This window comes from Neomonachus schauinslandi, chromosome 15 (assembly GCF_002201575.2).
Source record: "Neomonachus schauinslandi chromosome 15, ASM220157v2, whole genome shotgun sequence".
Classification (NCBI taxonomy): Eukaryota; Metazoa; Chordata; class Mammalia; order Carnivora; family Phocidae; genus Neomonachus; species Neomonachus schauinslandi.
The window spans coordinates 20,331,709-20,358,279 of NC_058417.1; the positions used below are offsets into that span (position 1 = coordinate 20,331,709).

General features: G+C 42.1%; 1 protein-coding gene across 1 annotated transcript in view; it reads right to left on the reverse strand.

The window, feature by feature from the left end:
* MYO1D (myosin ID) overlaps nt 1–26,571 on the reverse strand; it is a 380,578-nt gene that overhangs the window by 281,567 nt on the left and 72,440 nt on the right. The window lies entirely within an intron of this gene.

The window sequence follows — 26,571 nt, forward strand, 5'->3', positions numbered from 1 at the left end:
TGCTGCCCCATAGATGATTTGGCTAACTGCACATAGATGTATTTGATAAATGATTACACAAGCATGGAAAAATATGGAAGACCACTTGTTATGTTTTATGTACCCTTTTATACATACAACAGGGTGATGAGGAGGAAGGCCATGTGGGTGGATGGAAGGAAGCCACAGGAACAAAGGAAAAAAAAAAAAAAACCCACCAAAACCTGGCATATATGATATGACTGCAACTGCACAAAATTATGTGTCTATATTTACAAAGAAAAAATTTAAATATAAAACTTAGAAAACCTGTTATCTATTCACCCTATATATATTAACTGACACATAGACATCCATCAACCAGGCCAACACCCAAATGGAGGTTTCTACACAAGCTGTTGCCAACACACGCCCCCTGCTGAAAGGCACAGGTAGACACAGTTTGTATCCGAGAATGAAGGGAGTGCCGAGACGGGCAAAATGCTCATCCACAGACAGCAACCGTGCCTCAAAGCACTCTTGCTTAGGACCAGTGCAGGACCTTCAACTTCCTTCACAATGGAATGAAGGCTGTTGGCTATAATTAGGAGTAGAAACAAGCAGATGCTGATAATGTCAACAATAAATTAAAGCCAATATTTTTATTAATTAGTGTATATTTAAATAAAAGCTATTAATAACCACTTTAAGGTTGTCTTGTGCATTTTTCTACTATGGTTTTCCTATGAATCCCCCCTCATTGTTGGACACAGAGTTTATATGGTGGTTAAAAGCCTGGACTCTGGGGTCCTCCACATCTGGGTCTGAATGCTCACACTGCAAATATAATAGCTATGAGACTTTGTGAAAGCTACCTCACCTCCATGTGTTTCAGATTCATCTGTAAAATGGAGATAATTATACCCCTCTCTCCCTCTGGCATTGAGTAAGTACTTAAAAAAAAAGGGCAATTAATCTTAAGCTTCCAATTATGCTCTGCATGAAAAATATATGTATATATTTTTAAAGATTTTATTTATTTTTTTGACAGAGAGAGACATAGCGAGAGCAGGAACACAAGCAGGGGGAGTGGGAGAGGGAGAAGCAGGCTTCCCACAGAGCAGGGAGCCCGATGTGGGACTCGATCCCAGGACTCTGGGATCATGACCTGAGCCGAAGGCAGACGCTTAACAACTGAGCCACCCAGGCGCCCGAAAAATATTTTTAATAAATGCTTTTAATGTGTGGTGATTAACATAACAATAAAAAATTTAAAAACAACACAATTAAAAAAAAACGCTTTTATTTTATATTACCATTGCTACTTAAATCACAGCAATCCCTACACATGAGGAATTAATTCAATGATTATAATCTGATTCCCTGACTCAGCTGTTAATCAATGAACAAGTCAAAAGCAAAATGTCTACATAACTCATGTTCCAACACCCACACAAATAATAAAAAGCTAAGGTTCACTACCCAAGCCATTCTGGCTTAACCAAATTTGCAGGACACGCTCAACAGCTGTCTTCAAGGATAAGAATTAAAAGAACATGATTCTTTAGTTTTAGAAACAATGTCCAACCAGGAAAAAAAAGAAGGATGTTAGGGAAAAAAAAGATTACCTCACAAGGCTGGAACTCTGTGAACTAAGACACAGCAAATAGCATCTGAGATCAGAATGCTGGTCTAAGACTCCAGCTATGCCTAATGATGAAATTCCATTTTATTTCAAATAGAATATTTTGCTTATCAAAACTTCTAGACATCATGTTTGTAAAACACAATTAAAATACATGTATAAAACATTAAATCCAAAACTGTTAGTGTGAAGATAGTGGCAAAGGGTCAACAAAATATAGTATTAAATACAATACTTTGGTAATTTATAAAATGTTAGAAACTTGTTTGAAACTCTGGTTATCCCAGACGAAGCTTTCAATTTGGTTAAGGCTTAAAATCACCGCGAGATGGCGCCAGTACACACTTTAACACCAATGCAGTATTCCAGTTTGCTTTTGGAAAGCCTTGGGTTAAGAAGTTAGCACTCAGGTAATGTAGTCACCTGCTTGGTATGCCTCCGTAAGGAACTACTGTTAATTATTCTCAACGATAAATAGGGTGATGCCATCTCTTACAAAAGACCAAGGAAGGCATTTTTATGCCTTCTTTGTGAAAAGCTTTTATGACAAACTTTTATAATGCATTCTTCAAACATTTATTCAATATTTATTATGTGCCAGACACCAGGCCTGACTCTGGGAATTAAAAAATGAATAAAGAGCAGGGAAGTATTGCAAATAAATAATAACAATATGACAGGTAAGATAATAAAGGCATGCACTGTGTTGGCAAAGATGATCACAACACACCCCTTCCCAAGAGGAACCTAAAGAGTACGCAAAGTCCAGAGCAAAGACCACGAGGCCTTTTGTGCCCTGTCCTCCATATTTCCTTTCACTTGGCTCTCCTAACTTACCACGACACATAGACCTATCAAACCCTCCCTACTCCCCCTCTCTGTCTCAGTCACTCCTGCTGTTATATTAATGAGCTACTTAGAGTACCCAAGGTTTGTTACAGTTCATGGTTTGGCCATGGGGTTTATTCTGCCTACAATACCCTCTCCCCACCTAGTCTCTTCTTCACCCATCTGCTCAGTCCATTCTCACTCTTTTCAAAAGCCTAAGCCTCAGCTCCTCCAGGAAGCCACTCTTGATACCCCCATTTCCAACACTGACATTTTGGTCTTCGCTCTGTTCAGATTTGTTTTTTCTTTAGAACTTCCAAAATACTTAAAATAGCTTAACAGCGACTGATTTTTAAAACTGGATTTCTTGGGGCGCCTGGGTGGCTCGGTTGGTTGAGCATCTGACTCTTGATTTCGGCTCAGGTCATGATCTCAGAGTTGTGAGATCGAGCCCTGCACTGGCTCATGCTAGGTGTGGAGCCTGCTGAGGATTCTCTCTCTCCCTCTGCTCTCCCCCACCCACTGTTCATACACACTCACTCTTTCCCTTTCTTAAAAAAAAACCCAAAGAACAACAAAACCTCAATTTCTTTAAGAAGTTTAAAGATAATTACTGAATGGGCCAGGTATTTTCACTGGCTTCTGAATGAAACAAAAAGGTTCTAAAAGTTTTTTTTAAGTTTATTTATTTTTTAAATTTTACTTATTTATTTTACAGAGAGAGCACAAGCAGGGGAAGCAGCAGGCAGAGGGAGAGGGAGAAGCAGGCTCCCCGCAGACCTGGGGAGCCCCACACAGGGCTTGATTCCAGGACCCCAGGACCACAACCTGAGCCGAAGGCAGACACTCAGCCGACTGAGCCACCCAGGTGCCCCAAGTTTATTAATTTTTTAGTAATCTCTACATCCAACGTGGGGCTCAAACTCACAATCCAAGATCAAGAGTCGCCTGTTCTTCTGACTGAGCCAGCCAGGGGCCCCTAAAACATGTTTGAACTAATGAGTAGCCATGGAGAAGATGTAAAGGTAATGCCTTTGGAGGAAAACAGTCTTGTACAGGAATTCTGGAACATTTTTTTTTTTAAATAGTTCCATTAATTTGCACATCATTTATACAAAAGATAAGGTACAACAGGAAGTCGAGATATTTGGGGCTCCTTCACATCAGTCATGGGCACAACCGTACAGAGAAGTATGACCCTAGGGAGTGGGGGGTGTATACATCAACTGATCCTACAGATAATGAAGTGCTAGCTGTGGACTAAGGTGAGCTCGACAGGAACTTCGGCATGAAGGCAGAACCACGTGGCAAGACTGGAAGAACAGGAGGGAGGCTGGCCTTCCTAGAGCAGAAAGCCTTTGTCAGGGAATGTAAGGCAACAGCTGGGTAAGTAGGAGGGAGTTGGATTCTACTGCTGTGAAAGGCTCTGAAAGCCAGGCTGGGGAGGTTTAAATTCGACGTGACTGAAAATAAGGAATCAGGGAAGACTGTTCTAGCTAAAGAGGTCAATAAGGCCGAGAATGGCAGCAGAAAGGAGAGAAAGGGAAATGTGAGTTACTTCAAAGGGAAATTGGACAGAATCCGAACACTTACTGTACATGAAGGGCAAAAATATATTTAACTTTGAGCTGGGTGGAGGAGAAGAGGGAATTTACTTCAGACGATGAGATTTCAGAGGTACCCTCGAGGCTTCCAAGGTCGGTTCACCCACTAACAGAATTCAGTGTTGTCCTTGGCTGACTACTTAAACAACATGAAATCAATTACAATCAGGAGGAAAATTCTCTGTGAATAGTATACTAAGTATTCAAGAGAATCTTCATTCATGAGTAAATATTACTTATTTCATGAGAATGTACGCCTTCAGATAGGAGCTGCTTAATCACATTGATTTGGCCTGTTTTCCTTCCCTCTTCAATGTACATGAAATCCTGAGTTGCTGGGAACATTCATATTGCCCAGGAAACGTGTCCACCGGCACAAGCCATCTCTCTGCCTTCTACTATCTCCTCAACTAACTCTAGCCTGCTGCCCAAAGCTAGTTCCCAATGACACTGCTGAATCCCCCGGCTGATTCTCTGTCTTCACCTTACTTGGTGTCTCAGCAGCCTTTGATACTGACTCTTGCTTCCTCAACACACTCTTCTCAGGGCTTCTGTGGGGCCACCTTCTCTGAGTTTTCCTCCTCCATCTCCTTTGCTGGCCCCTCCTTTCCTCATGATCTCTAAACACTCAGGTTTTCTAGGGTTGGGTCCTGGATCAACTTCAAATACCACCTAAGGGACTCCCATTTAAGGAGGATAGAGTATGGTTATCTTGGCCGGATTGCACCCTCTGAAAATCATCAAGAACAACAAAACAAACAAAGCCAGAAAACATTACCTACTAGGAAACAAAAACCCAGCCACGACTCTGACACATGATCTATGAAGGATGATTGGAAGTGCCACAAGAAGTCGACATAGTTGAGGGAGGTCGCTAAGAGAGAAGAAGCACCTTTGCAAATGCCAGGCCCTGGAGCAGAATTCTCCAGAAGCAGGCCGTTCAATGTTACAGAAAAAAGTAGGCAAAGAAACTGACAGACAAAGGGCAGATCAAGAATACCCACGAAAAATAAGTATGTCATGAAGGAGAAAAATTATGGTAAAATATTTCTGCACAAAAGCAAAGAACGTAAAGAAAATATATCCCATTGAACCAAGAGATCAAAGAAAACACCATTTAAAAATAGAGAAATCATGTTTCAAACCATTTTTTGGAAAAGGAGACGGGAAACCAGAAGAGCTCAAGGAAACAGAAGAGGAGAAAACCTCACAGAAATGAAGGCTACACTAACAGACAGGAGAATGGGCATGGACACTGCCAGACACAGGGGCGAGAAGAAAAGGCGGAGAAAAGTGAGCAAAACAACGTGGAAAAACAAAGTTGAAGCAGAAAGAAGGAAAGTACAGAAGAGGGAGATAACAGAGATCACATGACAGGTGTTCCTGAAGACTTTGGTATGATAATGGTGAGCTTTCAAAACAGCCAACAAAGATGCCAATAATGTATGTCAATAGACAGTGTTAGAAAACAGACCAGGCCCCTGGAAAAACAAAGACCATAGATCATTAGCACCATGGCTTGAACTGTGGTCTCCCCTCAGAAAAGATACGTTGAAGTCCTAATCCCTGGTACCCGTGAAAGTGTCCTTATTTAGAAACAGGGCTTTGCAGATGGAATCAAGATGAAGTCATCAGAGTGGGCCCAAATCCAACATGACTGGGTTATGAGAAGAGGAAAGCGCCATGTGATGACACAGGCAGAGAGATGCAAGCCAAGGCCACTCCCAGAAGCTGGGAAGAGGCAAGGAAGGATGTCTCTCCTACCGGTTTCAGACACAGCATGGCCCTTGACTTGGGACTTCTAGCCATCAGAACTGTGAGATAAGAAGTGTCTCATCTTTTAAGCCACTCGGTTTGTGGTATTTTGTTATAGCAACTCTAGGAAACGAATACAACTAGTTATACCGAAATAAATTCCATGAAAATGGCCCGATTTCACTTACATTTAAAGAAATGCAAATCAAACCAACAATATGGCACAATTTTCTCCAGGTCGAGAATGTAGATAGTGAACAGCGTCAGCAAGAATACGAGGTCACAGGTGTCTTCCCTGTCGCAGGTATCATCTTCATTGGCATGACTTCCTTTTAATCCATTCTCCATAAAATATAAATCTAAATGCTCATTCCTATCCTTAAATCTTTTCAGTGGGAAAGCCTTAATGTGAGGTCAATCTGACATCCAGATGTTGGCTTATCTCATGCCAACTACTCCTGATGACTGTGCTCTGGCCAAGAATAAAACAAGATCTGTCCCCACCTAAACTGCCCTGTCCACCAGCATCCCATGCTTGTTCCCTCTATGGTAGTTACCACAAGAAGTTTCTTGTTTGTTTTCTGTCTGTCTCCAGAGGAGTACAGACCATATTTACCTTGTTCATTGCTTTATCTTCAGCATGCAATATAGTGCCTGGAACTTACAGGAGCTGGTTAAATATTTGAGGAATCAAAAAAATGAAGGGATGAAGGAATGAGTCCCCTTAGCCCACCTCCGTTCTCTCAGCAAATGGTTTGCATCCCATTTATGGAGAAAATTCAGGCCATCGAGTGTGTAAGACTTTAAATCACCTACCATCATTACCATTTAAAAAAAGATTTATGTACTTAATTTCACTTTTCTTATTTCCTTATGAGTCAAGCTTGGGAGGTGGGGAGATTAAGTACAGCACGTATCACCTAGTTTTTAATGGGCCATATCCCTATGTTCTACCAGAAAAGAACCTTTCCTTTCACATGGGCAGCTTCGTGTAATCTAGATACAAATAGTAACTTATATTCCACGAAAATGTAATTAAAATAGAATCTACTCTGACTCACCCTCCGAGACAGGTTTTTCACTGTTAGGGAAGGAAGTTGCAAAGTGTTGGGAGGGTTGACTTGGAACTGGAGGTATCAGTTTGAACTTGGCGTATGTGGTGGGGCATAGGGAAGGGAAAGGGAGAGAGAGATGTATGTGCACACATTTCCTAGCTCTGTCTTCTGAGGGAGCTTAGAAGCAATGACACCCAGACGTTGGCTTGTATTCTTAACTAAAAAGACCCAGGGTCCCGTGGAGAAAAACTGATTCTGGAGCTGGGGCAGGGGAAGTATAAGATGAGTCTGGAATACCTTGTTGAGCCAGAAAGTAGGGAAGTACTCAGAGAATGACAGGGACTTGTCAAAAGAAACAGGAACCAAAGTGAATGGGCTCCCACTGGCCAAATCTGGAACCACATGAGCACTGAAATAAGCAACATCGGCAACATCATAATCCCCTGAATAAAATAAGAATCTGTGAGTCCACACTGATATAAAATAGAAGTGAACTGGAGAAGGAAAAGCTCTTCCTTAGGGCAGAACGACAATTAAGAAATACAGAAGTAATGATGTTAGAAAATGATCCGCGCATGAGAAAACCAGTAGTTGAAAGTGTGATGAGGAACGGGGTATTTACATAGCCGCGAAGTATCTCCCCGCAAATTACTTAGCAATTACAAAGGGAAAGACAACTAATTTTACAGGAGAGAAACGCTGTGACCACCTAAACCAGGTGCTCAAAGTTACTGTCACCACTACTGATACAAACTGACATGTGTGCCTATATCGTTAATTTTATGTGAGGCGCCCAGACATTCGGTCAAACAGTATCCTGGGGTGTCTGTGCGGGCGTTGCTGGATGACAGTAACATTAGAATCAGTGGACTGAGCAGAGCAGAGTGCCCTCCCCAGTGTGGGTGGGCCTCATCCAATCCAGAAGGCCTGATTAGAATAAAAGGGTGACTCAGAAACAATGCTTTGTCTCTCAGCCTCACTGTCTCTGAGCTGGGACACAGCTCTTCTCCTGCCCTCATACCCAGGCTCAGACTAGAACTTGCACCACTGGCTCTCCTGGGACTCCAGCCTGCCAGCTGCAGTGTTGGGACTTCTCAGCTTCCATAACTGTGTGGGCCAAAAAAATCTCTCTATATGTGTGTATATAGACACACACGTATCCTACTGGTTCTTTATCTCTGGAGCTGGACTAATACAGATTTTGTACCAAGAGTGGTTGTAGAGGGACAGAATCTTAAGAATGAGGTTTTTGAGTTAGTTCAGGAGTTTCGGGAACTGGCTCTCTGATCAGATTTTTTTAAAAAGGTTTATTTATTTAAGAGAAAGAGAGAGAGAGCATGAGCAGGAGGGGCAGAGGGAGAGGGAGAGTGAATCTCAAGCAGACTCCACACTGAGTGTAGAGCCTGAGGTGGGGCTCGATCCCAGGACCCTGAGATCGTGACCTGAGCTGAAATCAGAGAGTTGGATGCTTAACCAACTGACCCACCTAGGCACCCCAGGTTTTTATTTTGAATAGGCAATACAGGCTCTTAGTAAAAGATTCAGAAGATATAAATGATCAGATAGTGGAAAGTGCTTCTCATTTTTCCCATTTTCCCACAGTCTCCCCTGCCAGAGACAGCCACTGCTACTAGATTTCTGTGAATTTTTCTAGAAAGAGGTTATGCATATACACACATATACATACAGTCTTTTTTACATGAATGACTTTTTTTCTCTAATTAAAATATGTATCTTGGTGATAGTTTCATGTAAGTAAATAGAGAAAAGCCTCATTTTTATGCCTGCATAGTATTTCATTTCACGGATGAATATACAATAACATACTTAACTAGTCCCTATTGAACTTTTAGGCTGTTACTAATCTTTTCTACTATGAACAATGCAACTGTAAATACAATGGCATCTATTTCTTTGTGCATGTGTGTACATATTCCTGTAGAACACATTTCTAGAACTGAAGTTGCCAGGTCATAGGATACGTACAATTTAAATTAGTGAATTTTTGCCAAATTCTTCTCAAGAGAGGCTGCTGTAGCAATTCGTACTTCCACCTACAGTTTGTTTGCTGGGTGTGGATTTTTAAAGCAACGACGCTGGCCCATATCAGAAGGACAGCTTATAATGCAGTTTTAATTTCAAAGTACACCAAACTTTGACCCTTTTCTTTATTGATGTACCAAACTTATGCAATGCTCATTAGCTTACTGCCAACTTTCAATATGTTCAGGTCACCTTCCCCAGTTCTTAGATGAGAATTTCTCCCAAGGGTGAAGACATCTTACTGCAGCTTCTCCTGGCAAAATCATGGTCTCCACATGATGGAATCAATTCATCTACTCCCCTTTGTGAAACTGCATGTTCCTGAAGTGGGCAGGGACTATTTGTTAGAGAGATTATGAATGTGAGAGCCACAGAGCCCTGGAGCCCCAGGTTTGAATCCTGGCTCTGCTAGTTACTGATTGTGTGTGTTCATAAACATCTGAGTAACTAATAAGTGCCTTGTGCCAGGCACTGTGCCAAGAGCCTGAGTTACAAAGAATAAGGATGGTATTATTGTACCAAAGACAGAGACAATGCCATGTTAGTACGCACAATGACAGAGGATTTAAAAATGACATATTTTTTTAATTTTTAATTTTTATTTTTCTTAAAGACTTTTTATTCGTGAGAAAGCAAGAGCAAGCATGAATTGGGGGGAGGGGCAGAGGGAGAAGCAGACTCCCCTCAGAGCAGGGAGCCCAACGTGGGGCTCGACCCAGGATCCCAAGATCCTGACCTGAGCCAAAGGCAGATGCTTAAATGCAGAGCCACCTAGGTGCCCCTAAAAATGACACATTTAAAAAAAAATTGTCATTTCCCTCTGGCTCCCATTCTCTTTCTCTCTTGCTCACATGTGCACGTGCATGCATATGCATGCGCCATCCCCCCATCATATTGCTTCGGAAAAGATTTAGGGCAATAACAAAGATAGAAAGGATGCTATGGAAGCTCAGAAACAGGATACCTAACCCAGTTTTAGGAGCAGGAGGGTTCAAAGAAGACATCCAAAAATTAAATTTCTTGACACCTGAATTATTTATGTGATCATACCCTCTCCATAGATAAATCTAGGCACTTCTTGACTTATACTGCCTTAAGAGCACCTAGAATAGGATGCTTTATTTTGCCTTTTTATTAACATACCGAAGGCTCCAAAGAGAACATCTGAGGAGACCAGAGCCTACCAGTGTAGCAGGGTGACACTGGCACCTAGCTCCCAGGAGTGTTCCACGGGATGAGACGCTCTGCTCATGGGAACAACTCGCACACTGTTGGCACGCGGTGAGCGTACAATGACGTGAAGTCCTCTTTTATTATGAGCAATACCGCCAGCCATCCGAACGGCAGGACACGGCTTTCCTCCCCTTGGGTCCCCTTGTCCTGTGCACCGCATCTGCGCTGTGCTGGGTCTACCCTCACAGTGACGGTCACTTCTGTTAGCCTACTGGATCACCATTCAGCTTGGCGTCGTGTCCAGAAGGGATCCTCCTAGTAGTTCACAGGGACCCTCTGAAGTCAGAAAACCTTCCATAGCAATTGTCAGGCTTTCCACAGGACACAGGAAACTCATGAGGGCCCCTGGCAGTGGTCTGACCGGCTCCCTGCGTTCATCTCTCGGTTTTCTTTTCCAGAGCCACCTCTCCTCACGTGAGCAGCACAAAGGGTAGTTAACCAGCAAGTGTGGTCAGGAGATGCCTGGCTGAATTATTTTACCTTTTTCTTTCTTTCCTTTTTTTTTTTCATTGCAAGATGAATTTGATATATACATTTTTAGAGAATGCCTGCTTTTTCAAAACACGTTTCTATTATATAGTAAGACATGCCTTGTAGAGAAACATTAACTTTAAAAGTTCTTATTGCTGTCTTCAGTTTTATTTGTAGTCACTTGTTCATTCATGCTGTTCAGTTATCAGCACCCACGTTCCAAGCAGGCAGACCCGTCTCCCCCCTAATTCAGGGTAATGAGAAGGACAGACACTGAACGGGCTCCAGGAAGAGGCAACAGAATGTGCAGTGCACAGGTGGAGGGAGGGACGAGGGCAGGACACAGGACTACATCACAGCAAAAACAGCAAGAGGAGCGTGAGGGCTGCGCGGGGAGAGGCGGGTGTGTGAGGCGTGCAGTGTCACGAGGTCTTGCACGTTATCTCAAGGGCAGAGTTTAAGTGCTGACCACATCGGCCTTTTGCAAGCTCCCATGACTGCAGGCTGCAGAGGACAGAGTGCCTGGTAGGGGAGCAGTGAGGAGGCCACCGCCTGGGTCCTGGGAAGGGCCCGCCGGGGCTCTGGCTGGGGTGGAGCAGTGGGGAGGTAGAGCAGGGACAGGCTTTGAGAGCAGAAGCGGCACTGATTGGATAGGGTGACTTCCCGGATGTGAGATGTGGGAAAGACGGAGGGGTCAAGCTGACCACAGTGCTGCTTATTATACGGAGCTGGGACAGTAGGGGAAGAGCACAATTTCGGGAGGTGATGGTGAGCCACACAGGCTGTGTTGGGTCTGAGATTCCTGAGGGAGAGCCAAGGGAAAATGCTGCTTACTCTTCTTTCTCTCCTAAGCTAACTACGCCTGACCCTTTGGACACAAAGGAAACAATGCACAGGATGGCAGACACAGAGTACCCAGAGCACAGGGAGGGCGGCCAAAAATCCTACCTGTCACCAAGGGCACATGCTATGGGGGGGGGGGGGAGGAACCTGCTCTGTGGCCCAGAAAGAGACAAGAGATATCCGGGTTTTATTTAAATTTTGTATTACCTGAATTTGATCATGTCAAGTGACTCAGCAATTCTACCTTGCTGGTATAAGGAAATAGCAGAAACAAACACAACAGTGTCCCCTCCGAAAGGCTATCTACTGAGGTCCCAGGCAATGTGGTTAAGACAATACTACTACCAATATGATGGCTCCTTCTCAGTACATGGTCTAAATTCTTGACCATAAAAGACATTTTTCACCAAAGACCACTGTTCATTCCCCCAGCAAAAGGAAACATTTTATAGTATATCTCAATGAAAACATGATAAGTAGCGAGGATGTAAAAAATAATCTGTCAGACATGGCATAGCAAATCATGCCCACAAATACAGCAGCTGGGCTGACATCTGGGAATGGACTGCTTTTCAGTTTTTGTTCGTTTGTCTTCTGCGGGGTGTCTGAAAAGGATTCAACTTGAGACTCTCTCAGTGTGGTGAGAAGGATGTTGGTCACTCACAGGGTGCTCAGTCAACTGGTCACTTTGACAGGAGAGTCTCTACAAGGCTGATGTCAGGACATGCCCACGCTGGGCAGAGAGTCACAGTTAGGTGAGGGCACCTGTAACTTCACACTGTTGAGAATGAATCTTGAAATGGCTTCGTTTTGTCCTTGCAAGGAAAGTTGTTCTTTTCCTGAGATCAAAAAAGGTTTATAAGCTTACCAAACCCACACCAGGGAAAGCAAATTATCTGTCTTGGTTTCCATTTGCCACCCTATAGCTTTTAAATAGTCTTTTTAATTATTTAAAATTTGACTGATTGATTTAGCTAAAATCCTAATAGAGGAAATATAGAGATTGGTGAACTGGACCACAGTAAAATCACTCTCAGTGACTGTAAGAGTCCTTAGGAACTACAGAGCATCAGACTAACAGATGGATATTTAAATACATGCATTTAAAATTAGTAAAACACACACAAACAATAAATATTATAGCGTTATTTAGTTATGAAATGCTGAGTGTCTAACGATGACAGACACGAAGATCTAGACCAAAATATAAGAATGAAACTTCTCCTATTAATAACACGACACTGTATTTTCTCTTCCAACCTACAAGTGATAAACAATTTCTCCAACATAAGGCTCAACTTTTATATATATATTCCTTTTCATCCGTTTCACTTAAAAATGATTTCCTATTGGGGCACCTGGCTGGCTGAGTGGGTTAGGCGTCTGACTCCTGATTTCAGGTCATGATCTCACGGTTGTGGGACTGGGCTCTGCAACCGGCTCCACGCTCAGCATGGAGTCTGCTTGAGATTCTTTCTCCCTTTGCCTCTGCTCATGCTCTTTCTCTCTCTCTCTCTCAAAATAAATATATACAATCTTAAAAAAAAAAGATTTCCTATTATATTAGCGATTTGGCTCCCTGGCATGCCTAGGAAAGTGGTTAAGTGCATTCTGCCTTAACCAAGGGGTGAGCCTATTTATAAATCAGCACTGCTCAGGAAAATGAACAAGACCGAGGCCTGAGCCAGACAATCCTTTGGTAGAAATGCACAATTACATGAAGTGATAACAATTATGCATTTTAAATACTACAAACCACTTATACCACAGTACTGAACTCTCTTTTAAAAATAAGTAAGTAAATCATTTCACAGATGTCTGAGGACTGTAACTAAACAGGATGCCTTTAGGATTCTTACCCCATCCTGACCCTTGGATAGGAAGCCTCTTCACCCTACACTATACTTAAATATTTGGCTCTCTGGGTGACAGGAAACCTAACAGGTTCACCCTGTCCCTCTGCCTAATTTAGTAAGTGACAGAAAACCTAATCAGTTGACTAGATCCCTTGTTAAAAACTGTAATTCCTTACGCCAATTTTCCTAACATGTGAAGGTTCTGATATAGTTAAAGCAAGGTTTTCCTAGGTGTTATTGAGACTTGGGGCAACCAGATAGGGAGCTTTAGGGTCCAAGCTGGGCAGTAGCTGTGGCAGGAGACACTGAAGAGAAATAAATGGTTAAGTAGTCAAGCAAATGGATTATTTCCATTTTGGCTACTGTGACAACACCTGTTTTCAGTTCAGAAAACAAAGGCACAGTAAACTAATATTTATTGTGCCAAGAACTGTTACCAAAAGCTGCTCCCCGGGGCCCCTCAATAATGGCTGTTGGTTCCGGGATGGAATTATTATGGTAAGGACAAGGGAGCTGAATTTGGAGGGATTTAAAGAAGATATAAAAGGCAAACAACATCCACTATTACCACTCCGCAAGGGGTTTCCATTGTCACATGACACAGGAGACGTTGCATTTTACAGCTTTATCCCCATATTGTAATCAAGTCTCCTAAGAGACCATGAGCCAGATTTCTTTCAAATTTATTTTTACTTATTCCTAGTACACTGCTGTGGCATCCAGAGGAATTTTTGCTAAGGGAGGAGGGACCTGGAATCATGAAGAGGTGAATGATAAAAACCTCCAAGTATTAAACGGACTCATATTCAATTATAAAAAATCAACACATTCCAAAGACAAACAGGATACAGATATTCTGCTACTCTGCTTTATCCAGTCAGTCCTTCTGCACTCTTAAAAATAACCGAGCGCTGTCTACACTCAGGAATACCAGACATGAGGAAGTGAACTAAGAGAAGAAGAATGTGGTGGCAAAGAAAAGAGTCAAAAACTAAAAACAGATCAAACACATCAGGAAATGGAAAAAACAAATAATTTTCCCTATTTTTTCTTAGTTCCTAAAGCAGAAATTAAATCATTTTTATTGCTAGATCAAACTGAGAAAGGAATTTATGTAGATAGATTGGTTGACAATTTAAGACAAATACCATCATACTTATTTTTTAAGTGTCACTGCAACCAGGATTGAATTCAGAACTTCCCAGGATGGTGAGAAAAGCTTTAGCAACCCCCAGAAAGCAGCTGTCCTCCAGCCCAACCTTGCTCAGGAAACCGTTTCCCTAAATGTCTGTTAATATTACATCTCAAAAAGTAAAAGAAAAGGTCAGCTGACTTATCAATAGCATTATTTCCAGAGCTTTACTTAAATTTTAAGTCTCACTGCCCTCTGTGAATAAGGATTGAAACTCAACTATGTGACTGAATAATGAAAAAAAATTAATATTCTGATTTTATAATTTCAGGAAATACTTTGTCTCAAGTTTTTGCTTATAATTCGTCTACTAAGTTTAAAAAGTCAAGGGTTTGGCCAGCGTGGCCAGTGTATTTGGCAGAGCCAGGGCTGAGGATTCAGTTGGCTCAGTCTGTGCACACACGAGGAGCCCAGGGTAAAGATTCTGCTGGTGCAGCCAGGATGTCCGGCAGGGTAGGGGTGGAGGAGGTGGCCCGCATGGTGGGGACATTCAGGAGGACCAAGAATGTAAGTAAAATGATGAGGATGAAGGGAGCCAGGTTTCTCAGAACTGCAGAAGGAACTCACAAATTTCAAAGGAGAAGGCTAAAATAAACCCCGTGGTGTTGGACAGAAATGGGAGATACTGGTATGAAATCATGGTGTTTAAGACAAAGAAACAAAAAGACCTATGTACATTTGTGTGTGTGTCTCCCCCTCTTCACCACCCACCAAACTGTTTTCTGAGAAAGGCTAAAAGCAATGACACACCAGTAGCAACAACTGTATCTACTACCAATATTGATTTCTTTCTCTTTTTTCTTTTTAAAGAGTTTATTTACTTATTTGAGAGAGAGCGAGAGAGAGCATGAGCAAGGAGGAGAGGGAGAAGCAGGCTCCCTGCTGAGCAAGGAGCCCGGTGAGGGGCTGGATCCCAGGACCCTGGGATCATAACCTGAGCTTAACTGACTGAGCCACCCAGGCGCCCCCCCAATCTTGATTTCTAAATGCCACACCAAGACTAAACCAATGGTTTTTAGAGAAATGGCCGATTTCATCACTGGGACAGGAAAAACACAAGATGAGCCTGGAATCTTACTGAGCCAGAAAATAAGGAAGTTCTTAAAGACTGACAGGGACATATTGGAAGACACTGCGGCCAGCTGAAAGGGGCTTCCACTGGCCAAATCTAGGCCAAATAGTTTCACTTTATTTGGGAATAGAAGGAGAATGGGTTTTGTGGTTGACTATTTACCTTCATCCTCTGTTGTGGCTCTGTGGACTACAGCTTTTATCCTGACCGGCCTTCTAGGAGACACATACCAGCGATTAGACCAAAGCATGGGGCTAAATTGGCACAAATCCACCACCACAAATGAACAAACAGCTCGGATCTATTGCTTATTTAAAATATCTAATATGTGGGCGCCTGCACATCAGCAAAATATGTGTACACTTTGCTAATAAGGTCCTTCTTTAGATATAGAGAGGCAATGCCTTTATTTATGCTTTGAATGCGTTCTTATGTCAGGCTGCTAAAATTGGATGCAGAAAAAATTGTTTTGGTTATTAATGCATACAAAAATACTTCTTCCAATTTTTGTCCTTAATATCAACTAGAAGAAAAAAATTTTTTTTTGCTGGAAAATAACTTGTAAGACATGGTATCAATTAGATTGGCCTTAAATGTTTCCTTTCCTCAAATTCTGACTAAAAGATTAATCACTTAGGGAAGAAACATCTTTCTCACTGTTGACAATCTGTGGCTGTGGGCTCTGACTTTTAAAAATAATTTTCATGTTGAAATAATTGCAAACTTAAGAAGAGCATTAAAAAACTTCCAAATATCTTTCTCTTGGATTGCTAACATGTTTTCATATTTGTCTTATTCTCAAATATGTATGTATGTATATGCATGCAAATATATATACACATACTAATACTTTATTTATACAGATTATAATAACTTACTTTTCTAAGATGCTGACCCTCGAACACACAGGCTTGAACTATGCCGGTCCACTTACACAGATTTTTTATAGTACAGCACTGTAAATGTATTTTCTGATTTTCTTAATAACATTTTCTTCTAGCTTACTTTACAGTATAAAATACATATAGCATGCAAAATATGTGTTAATTGACTGTCTATATTATCAGTAAGACTTCTGATCAACAGCAGACTATTAGTAGTTAAGTTTTGGGGAAGTCAAAGTTATATCTGGATTTTCAATTATGTGGGAAATCAGTGCCCTAACCCTCGTGTTGCTCAAGGGTCAACTGTGTATCATTTTGTTCTTCAAATGGTACATAATTCGAGTTAGGGAAGGTAGCTGATGGCACTGGTAAAGCTGAAGGTTTTGTTCTGGCGTGTTTGGGCTCTTACATACTCGTCCCATAATCAAACGAAACTGTCTACGGAAGCCAGGCAGGCAAAACATGTAAGTGAAGCAGAAATGAACTCTATAGGACCCAGAGGGCACTGGACCAGCGCGTGCCCTGTAGAAGGGAGCAGCTGTTGCTCTCATAGATGGTCCCTATTTTGAAACGTGTACCGAGTGCCAGAACTTTTTTTTTTTTCATTTTTCAAGAGAAGCTAGAGAGAGTGGATTTTTAAGGGATATTATCCAATTTTTAATCGGGACTCATGTTTAAAGATAATAAAACTGGTTTAGGGGGAAGTACATACACATATTCATCTGTCATTTGTATACAGCTGACAGGTGTAATAATAATTTCTGGTGATGACTAACAGAAAGTTCTGATACTATAAATAGGTAATGGACTTTGTGCAAAACAATGAAAAAAAACCTACCCTGCCCTAAGATCCCGTAGTCAATTCTCTTGCAAAGGAAGTGATGCAATACCAACTGCATGCAGGATAAATAAAAAAGACTGAGCTGGCGAGGATTAAACCCATGTTACAAAACAACATCTGCAAAACAGAGCTCTTTAAAGGAAACTTCCTGAGTATTGCTACTTACAAAGAAGCAGGCTGAAACACAGTAGTCGCGAAGAAATTTGTTACAATTCAAAGAACAAAGGCTCTTCTTTTTAATTTAATTTTTTAAAAAAGAGCACCAACAAGGAAGTACCCTTGGCATTTAAAGGCTGACCTTAAGATTTATCTGGTAAAATCAGTATTTATACATTACTAATCAGTCTGACTAATGTTTACTTTTGGCTTATAGAACAGTTCATCAACTAGTTAATCATGATACTACAGTTACTCATAAAATAAAATCGATCCAATTTCTATTTTCAAACATCTTAACATCTTTTAGGAAGTATTTCAAGTCCCACCATCTCCATAATGCTCTCCATGGCATCTCTAGCCTGTAGGGTCTCTCTCCCTCCACTGGAGGTAGAGGCTGATTGCTGTCTCTACAATTTAGCAATTAATTGCATGCCACACTGGGGCATCTCCACTATTACCCTTTTAAACTGTTTAATTTGTTACTGCTATTTAATATTTAATATTTCAACTGTCCCTCTATTTCTTTATAAAAAACCAAACACTGTTATTCCAAGTGCTCCAGTCTGCACATTGTTGGTTGCTTAGTCTGTGGGAAGTACAGAAATAGAGAATGTTTAGAAACTTTTATGGCAATTTGACATTACGGTGACAGCCAAGAAGGAGATCAGTGAACTCATCTTGTTCGACAAAGTAAAGACCGTTCTGGATGCTGTTAAATTCTCATGGTGAGGTTGTGTGTGACAGAAGCTGGATATTAGTCATGCACAGTGGAGCATGTTACAATGTATAATCCTTCAGGATGATAGTTTAGCAACTCTAATGGAGAAGGACATAAAAACCTCAGAAAGTGTAAGCATTGATTTTCATTACCTGTTAGGTTTACAGTCATTTAAATTTTTAATAAGGCCTGTTTTAAATTTGTAGTTTAGCACTATTAGCTACACTAGGAAAATAAAATTTGTATTACTTATGTTTAATCCAATTTAATTTAATCCCTAATCCTTGGCAAAACAACCTTCACAGCCTTTTTTATTTGGAAAAGACACATCTTTTCTGAATGTAGTAGTCACAGTGAACTGAGTATCATGGTAAAGGCAGGTCCAGAGAAATGTAGACCAAAAGAGCTCAAACTAGGGTGGGCTCCAAGGTATGAATCTCTCACATACCGAGTCTGGTTTTGGAGCCAAAACTGATGATGAGGTGTGTTACTGGCAGAGATGACCAATAAAGCAATAAGACCATCAAAATGAGGTCATCTTTACACATATAGCATAAAGAGATAACCTCAAAACTGAAAGAATTCTTTGAAAGAAAAAGTACGAACTTGAAAGCTGACGTAGACAGCAGAGTCTAACCCTGGTCAAGGCAGCCCATCAGGACACCAAGGTTGGAGCTGGGCTGGTCCACAGAAGCACTGGCCTTGGACCTGGTCCTGGAAGAGCTATTTGGGAGGCTGCGTGCTCTCTGGGTTTCAGAGACTCCCTGAGACACAAGAGCTCAAACCACATCGCTCTTTTCGGACCATATATAACTTCAGGGATTAAGCTGTTCTCCGAGGGTTTGATGAGAGATGGGAGAGCATGATTATAAAAGTAATCTTACGCTACCACACCTAAAGTGTTATATGCTGTTTACTTGTTCAATTAGTTTAAATGTATATTTTATACCCGATTTGTAAATGAGAACATCTGGCTTTGTAGAAAGAGTGCATTAACCTGTAAAAGCGAACCTTCCTATTTTGAATGCCTGAAGAGACTAATACACTTTTTAAATATTTCTCTTAAGAGTAAGTATTATGTTATCTGTTACTGCATTTTTATAGCTCACTGGGTGTTTGGCTTTCCAAGGCAACGCTAGTCAGTTCCTTGCTCGCTATGAATGAATTACTTCTTTGCCTGCCCTTTAGCTCCAGCGTATTCAGGAAAGGAGCGGTGCACAGTAAATGGTGAATGGCATTTCCCATTTTACAACACTGGCCACATGCAAGGCCTAACAAAATAACATAAGGAAGGACAAATATAGGTGGATTTTGCAATTCTCCCTGTTGTATACATGTTATATATCCATTCACATAGGAGAGCTACAAAATAATTTTACTTAAAGTAAGCTAACAATTGTACAGATTCCTCAAAATTGAATTTTTCTTTTCATGAAAGACTTCAGAGTCAGTCTAAACCAGATTGAAAAAAAAAAAAACCCACAAAAGTTAATGCACATGAATTCTACTATAAACTATAATGTTAAAGGCAGGTTAATAATGGTAAAAATATTCAAACGGGGTAAAAGCCTTCATCCTACTCTCCAAAGGTTTCTATTGTTAACCAATCACTCTTCTATATTCTTCCAGGAAACTTTATGTGCCTGTACTCCGTTGTTTGTATATGGCAAAGACACAGTTCTGTCCCCAAACATTCCATCTCTTCTTCCCCATTTCAACCCCTTCTTGTAGTTAGGCAGGGCCGCATTATTAGTTCTGGCCAATAGCTGTGGGACGTCCATGCTCCTGAGCCAAAGCACAGAAGAGCCGGCGTGCACACTGCCCTGGGGCCCGAGGAAGCTCTGTTCGAGATGGCAGAGCCACAAGATGAAAGCAGCCTGGGTGCTCACTGGCTGCCCGCAGGGTCTCCTGGATCCACAGATTTTATGTGAGTCACACATAAGCCCTTGTTACATTAAGCTGCTGAGACCTGAGGGTTGTTTGTGACTGAAGCCTAACTCATCCTATCCTAATTCGGCAGTCTTTCCATGTTAGCATATCTGCATACCTCATTTTTCTAAACCACAGTACACATATGTCATAACTGACGGTCCACTCCTACTGATGAACTTTTAGGTTGCTCCTAGCTTTGTTGTTACCCTTGTTACTATAAACATGCTGTCGTTAACATCATCTTACACACAAGTTTGCTAACACATATACAAATATTTCTCTAGGGGAAATTCCCTGAAGTAAAATTGCTGGGCATAGAATAGTATGTTGAAAAAAAAAAATTCAAGTAAGTAATCCATCAATCATCACAATTCAAAAGGTACACAAAGGAAGGCAGTGGAAGTTTCCTTCACACCCTATCCCACAACCTCCAGTGCCTTCCTCTAACTATAACCAATGCTATCAATATCCTACATACCCTGAGAAATTAGATATATGTAAATGTTATACCTCATATACATATATATGCAAATGTGTGCACATACATGTATATACATACACATGCACATATGTATATTTAGGGTGGATTCTGAAACATTTCTAAATTGCCCCTCAATGAGAGTGCCTGCTTCTCCATACTTTTTAGGGCTGTTTGTATTTATTTATTTATTTTTATTTTTAAAGTTTATTTGAGAGAGAGAAAGACAAAGAGGACACACATGCGGGGGTGGGGGGAGAGGGAGAGAGAGAATCCCAAGCAGACTCCCTGCTGAGCATGGACGCTGATGTGGGGCTCAATCTCACAACCCTGAAATCATGACCTGAGCCAAAACCAAGAGTCAGACGCTTAACAGACTGAGCTACCCAGGTGCCCCTTCTAGGGCTGTTTTTAAAACAAGAGGCATTCATGCTGTGTTTCTGTGCTAGGCAGTAGTAACAACTATTAATATTGGGGTAGACCTTTCATGTTATCTCTTCTAACGTATATATATTTTTTTAAGTAATCTCCACACCCAACATGGAGCTTGAACACACAACCCCGAGATCAAGAGTCGCATGCTCTTCGACTGAGCCAGCCAGGAGCCCCGACCCTTCATATTATTTTAATAGAAGTAATTGTAATTGTAATTGTCAGGTAAACTAATATCTATGTAGTATTTGCAAAACAAATTCACAGTGGTCAAGCTGCCCCAGAGGCAGGCCGAAACTAGTTAATGCTTCCTCTTGACCTAGCAGCATTGGGAATGGACTAAGGAGAGGCTGAGGCTGATGCAGGACAGGCGGGACAAAGCAAGGCCAGTGGCGTGCAGATGAGTGGAGAGGTATGACCAGGAAACAGCCAGGAGATGGACGTGGCTGAAGGTGTTTGCAAACACTTCAGAAAAGTGGCAGAACTGTAAACGTAGTCACCAGTAGGGACCAGCGTGATGCACATTACGTCTGAAGGGCAAGGAAGCTGGACAGAAAAGAGCCCAGAGAGCAGACATGGGGCTGAAGAGAAAGGGCTGGGGAGCTGTTGGCAAGAAGAGCAGAAGGCAGGATATAAAGATATGAAGTTCAGAGTTCTCGGTTTGGTAAAGGTATGTTGGCAGTTGGGCATCCTGGGTCAGAATGGGAGAAGGGATTTTCCCAGGTAATTGAGGTCTAAAGAGCATATAGAAAATGAGTATTTCAGATCACTAGTTTTCAGGTTTATAATTTTGGGGAACTATCAGATTAAATCTATACTTTTAATATAACTTTAAAGAACTCTGACTACACATCACGATTTCCTGGGCTTGGGGATGGAAATATTTTGGTTTGGGAGATGTTTTTGTTTTTTTGTAATAATTTTTATAAACTTTTGAAAAGTAGATCCACTAAATTATTTTGTTTTGTAAAATCGAAATTAAATTTTTTAAAGCTTATTTATTTATTTAAGTAATCTCTACGCCCAATGTGGGGCTCGAACTCACAACCCCAAGATCAAGAATCGCATGCTTTTCTGACTGAGCCAGCCAGGCACCCCTGAAATTAACTTTAATGGGTGATGGTTATCTGACTCCCAGCATTCCACTGAAGCCTTGGCACACAGATGGTGACAGAAGCAATGGCTTCACCCAGACAGAGGGGTTCCTTAAGAAGAGAGACAGCTCGGGCGCCTGGGTGGCTCAGTTGGTTAAGCGACTGCCTTCGGCTCAGGTCATGATCCTGGAGTCCCTGGATCGAGTCCCGCATCGGGCTCCCTGCTCGGCAGGGAGCCTGCTTCTCCCTCTGACCCTCCTCCCTCTCATGCTCTCTGTATCTCATTCTCTCTGTCTCAAATAAATAAATAAAATCTTTAAAAAAAAAAAAAAAAAAAAGAAGAGAGACAGCTCCTGAACAAGATGGGCAGAAAGGACGAGAATGGCTGGAAGGAGACCGGGAGATTGCATCAGAATGGAGGAGAGGGGAAGGGGCAGAACCTTTGGGGGCTGTAGAGCAGCACTTTGAAATCTACATTTCAAATCAGACATTTCTTCCAAATGTCTATGGACTATTTCCATGATGATGTTTCACAGGCACCTCAGACTCAGTCTGTTTAAAACAACGCAATCGGGGGTGCCTGGGTGGCTCAGTTGGTTAAGCATGTGACTCTTGATCTCAGCTCAGGTCTCGATCTCAGGGTTGTGAGTTCAAACCCCATGTTAGGCTCTATGATGGGCATGGAGCCTGCTTAAAAATAAAAAATAAAAATAAATAATAATAATAAAAAACTCATTTAAATCCCTGTCCATCAAACTTACTTGGCCTCTAGTCTCCATCACCTCCATGAATGGCTACCTGATTAGCCAAGAAGAAACTGGAAACCAAATGAGGCTGTTCTCCCGTCCCTATGTCCAGCCAGGGAGGATGCCACAGCTCCAGCCCTCACATCCATCCTCCATGCTCCAGCACCACTCCTCAGTCTGACTTGATTTTCTACAATACGCACTACATCTAGTTTTTCTGACTTCAACATGACTCCCAATTCATTTTTAGATCTTTTTCCTTCTCATCACAAAATATTTCGAACTCTGCCACAGACATGGTATATTCTCTACCCAAATTCAGCCCCCAAACCCCCTTTCTTGGCCAGCAGAGCTCTGATTCTGCTCAGGAGTTCACTTCCCTGCCAACCCACTCCCAGTCATTTGCTCAGGGAATGGAATCTTATCCCCAGCTCCAGGAGGATGGATCTTGGTTAGTCTAACTAAAACTGGGAATTCCAGTTCCCTTGTCAGTGATCAGATTACGAAAGTTCCCTTGATCTGAGTGAAGATGAGGGGGAAGTCCTCTTAGAAGGCTATCATATGCACATAGTGCCTGAATCTTCATCTTAAGGTGAGGGGAGCCAGCCTAAGAGGACAAGTCAAAATGCCGAAGGAATGGGAAGGACCCGAGTCCTTGAGGACATGACTGAGCAATGGGATTATGCAACCTTGGATCCATCATACATCTAGACTTCTTGTTACAAGACAGAAAGAACTTCCCTTGCTGTTTAGGTTACTTTTATTTGGGTTTTCTACTAATTGTAGCCAAAGCACCCTGCCACAGGGAAAAGCTGATAAGCTTAGTTTCAAATGCTGAGTTTGAGTTCCTGTGGGACACCCGAGGGAAAGCACGATGAAAAGGTGAGAGGAGAGGGTGGAGAGATGCAGCTTCAGCCCAGAAGTGATACTGAGAGCTACATAAGAGTACCTGAGGTCGCCAGGTCCCGTTATGACTAATGATGGCTAATAGTTATTCGGTGCTTCTTAGGTGGTAGGCTCTGTTCCAAATGTATTAGAAGAAGTACCCTTTTTCATGTCACAATTCCCATTTTACATATGGCAGAAATGAGGACTGGAGGGATTCAGGAACTTGCCAAAGGTTCCAAAGGCTGAGGGAGTAGTGCCACGATTCAAAACCAGCAGTATGACCAGACAGTAAATGCACTTAACTCTGTGCACCATGTTACCTACATCTGGATCATAGGAAGAGACAACAACCCGCTCATAAATAGCAGTATTCACAGAAGTGGAGACAAAACACACATTCCTACAGGCAAAAAAATAAAAGAGCAGCTTCACTTTGAGGCAAAGAACGAGGCCTGACAGTCACAAAGTCTGAACGTGAAGGTGCTGGAGAGCCAGCAGAGGAGCGGGTCGGTGGCAGGCCGGGCAAGACAGACTGCGGAAGTGCTGGGCAAGACCGTGGACATGCAGCAGGTGCTGGCCGCCACCCCCACATGCGGCGCAGCCCTGTGGAGGGACAGTACGTCACCGTGCATTGGCTTTCTCATCTAAACAAGATACTGGGGCGCCTGGGTGGCTCAGATGGTTAAGCGTCTGCCTTCGGCTCAGGTCATGATCCCAGGGTCCTGGGATCGAGTCCCGCATCGGGCTCCCTGCTCAGTGGGGAGCCTGCTTCTCCCTCTGCCTCTCTGTCTCTGATGAATAAATAAAAATCTTTAAAAAAAAAAAAAAGATACTGAATCACTCACAGAGAGGAAACGAGTATTTACTGAGGACTGACAAAATGCCAAGCACTAGGCTAGATAGGAACTCTATGTGCGTGCCATTTAATCCTCACTATAACCTTGGCCGGACTGTGACGTTAGCTGTCCGTGAACAATTTCACCACAGCAATATAATTTAGAAGCATGGAGTCATTCACACCCATCAGCAAATCCTATTAGTTCAACCTTCAAGATGTATCCAGAATTCAATCATTTCTCCTGCAGATGGTCTTCAGCATTTCCCAGTATTTCCCAAGATTTGGAAAGCTATTCTGGCACTGACTTAGTCTTCCATAGTACATCCTCAAATATTACTCCACAGACAAATCTGAAAAAGACTGGGTTCTTGTACACCCTACTGTTCATTTATCCAACAAGTGTTTACTGCGCTAGGCAATGTGTTAAGGGCTTAGGATGATGGTGACCAACATGATCATGGTCTGAGATCCTCCAGGCAGTCCAGCAGGACATATGGACAAGTAAACAGGAAAACACAGGACTGGAGCTACCGGAACCGAGGAAATGCAGGGTGATGATCAGAGTACAAATGGAGCACAGTTAACCCAGCCCTCAAGGTTCGGAAGAGACAATCCAAGAAGTAAAATCTAAGTTGAGAACCCAAGGCTGGGTAGGAATTATCCAGGTGATGAAGGAGGAATCGGGTAAAGAGCAGTGTTCGACACAGAGGTCACAGCAGGAACAAACCCTGAGAGGCTTAAAAAAAAAAAGTAAGATGTGTTTAAAGAGAAGTTCAGTGAGGCTGGAGCACAGAGCACAGAAAAGACAGTGCAGGGAAAGGGAAGGAAAGACAGTGCAAGACAAGATAGGAGAAGTAACGGTTGATGATGTGGGTCCTTGCAAGTCACCTCAAGATGTTTAGGCTTTATCCCCAAAGCAAGGGCAAGTCACGGAAGCATTTCGAAGTAAAGGCATGAGCTGCTGACTTCGGCATTTTAGAAAGGGAGTTCTGGCTATGTCATGGAAGTGTTAAGACTGGAGCTCGGGAGACCAGTTAGGAGACAGCTGTGTGCAAGGGACCCTTAAGAGAGACCTATGTGAGGGGCGCCTGGGTGGCTCAGTTGGTTAGGCGACTGCCTTCGGCTCAGGTCATGATCCTGGAGTCCCGGGATCGAGTCCCGCATCGGGCTCCCTGCTCGGCGGGGAGTCTGCTTCTCCCTCTGACCCTCCTCCCTCTCATGCTCTCTGTCTCTCATTCTCTCTCTCTCAAATAAATAAATAAAATCTTTAAAAAAAAAAAAATTCACTATTTAAAAAAAAAAAAAAGACCTATGTGAGAACGTGGTGGGCGTCCGATTCAAAATGTATTCAGGGGACTGATCTGACCTCAAGGGGGTGGGAATGGTGAGGAGAGATGAGTCAAGAACAAAGAGATTTCTGGCTCCAGCACTGGGAGGAAGGTTGAACCCAGAGTAGCTTTTACGTGTTGGTAAATTTCTCAAGGCAGCAAACACATTTTAGAAAAGTGACCCACCAGAATCTCAGCCAGTCACATAAAAACTACTTTTGTGTTGACATTTCAAATGTGTCCCTTCTCTCTCTCCTACTGCACTTATAAATAAGAGTAAATGCTCTCTGGATTTGTAAACACAGAATGTGACCTTATAAAATGGTGTGGGAGGAAGGAGGATAAACAGAGGGCCTACTTAATCAGAGCTGCTCTTTCAGGGAAGCGCCAAACAATCTGGGATAATGAAAATCAGACTAAGACTCCGCAGACTATTTTAAATGAAGCTGTTGTTTCTTCTGCGGGGAACGCGTTACAAATTAAGGCATAAGTTAATCATTCTTGACAACTTAAATATTTACTCTGGAATTGCTATATTAGCTATTAAATGTTGTCTTATGGTAATGCTACTTGCAATAACAAATAAACCCCAAACTTCCAGTGGCTGAACATGAGAAGTTTATTTGTTAATCACACATTAGTCCAATACAAATGTTTCTGGGCGGAGGGAGGGGGGGG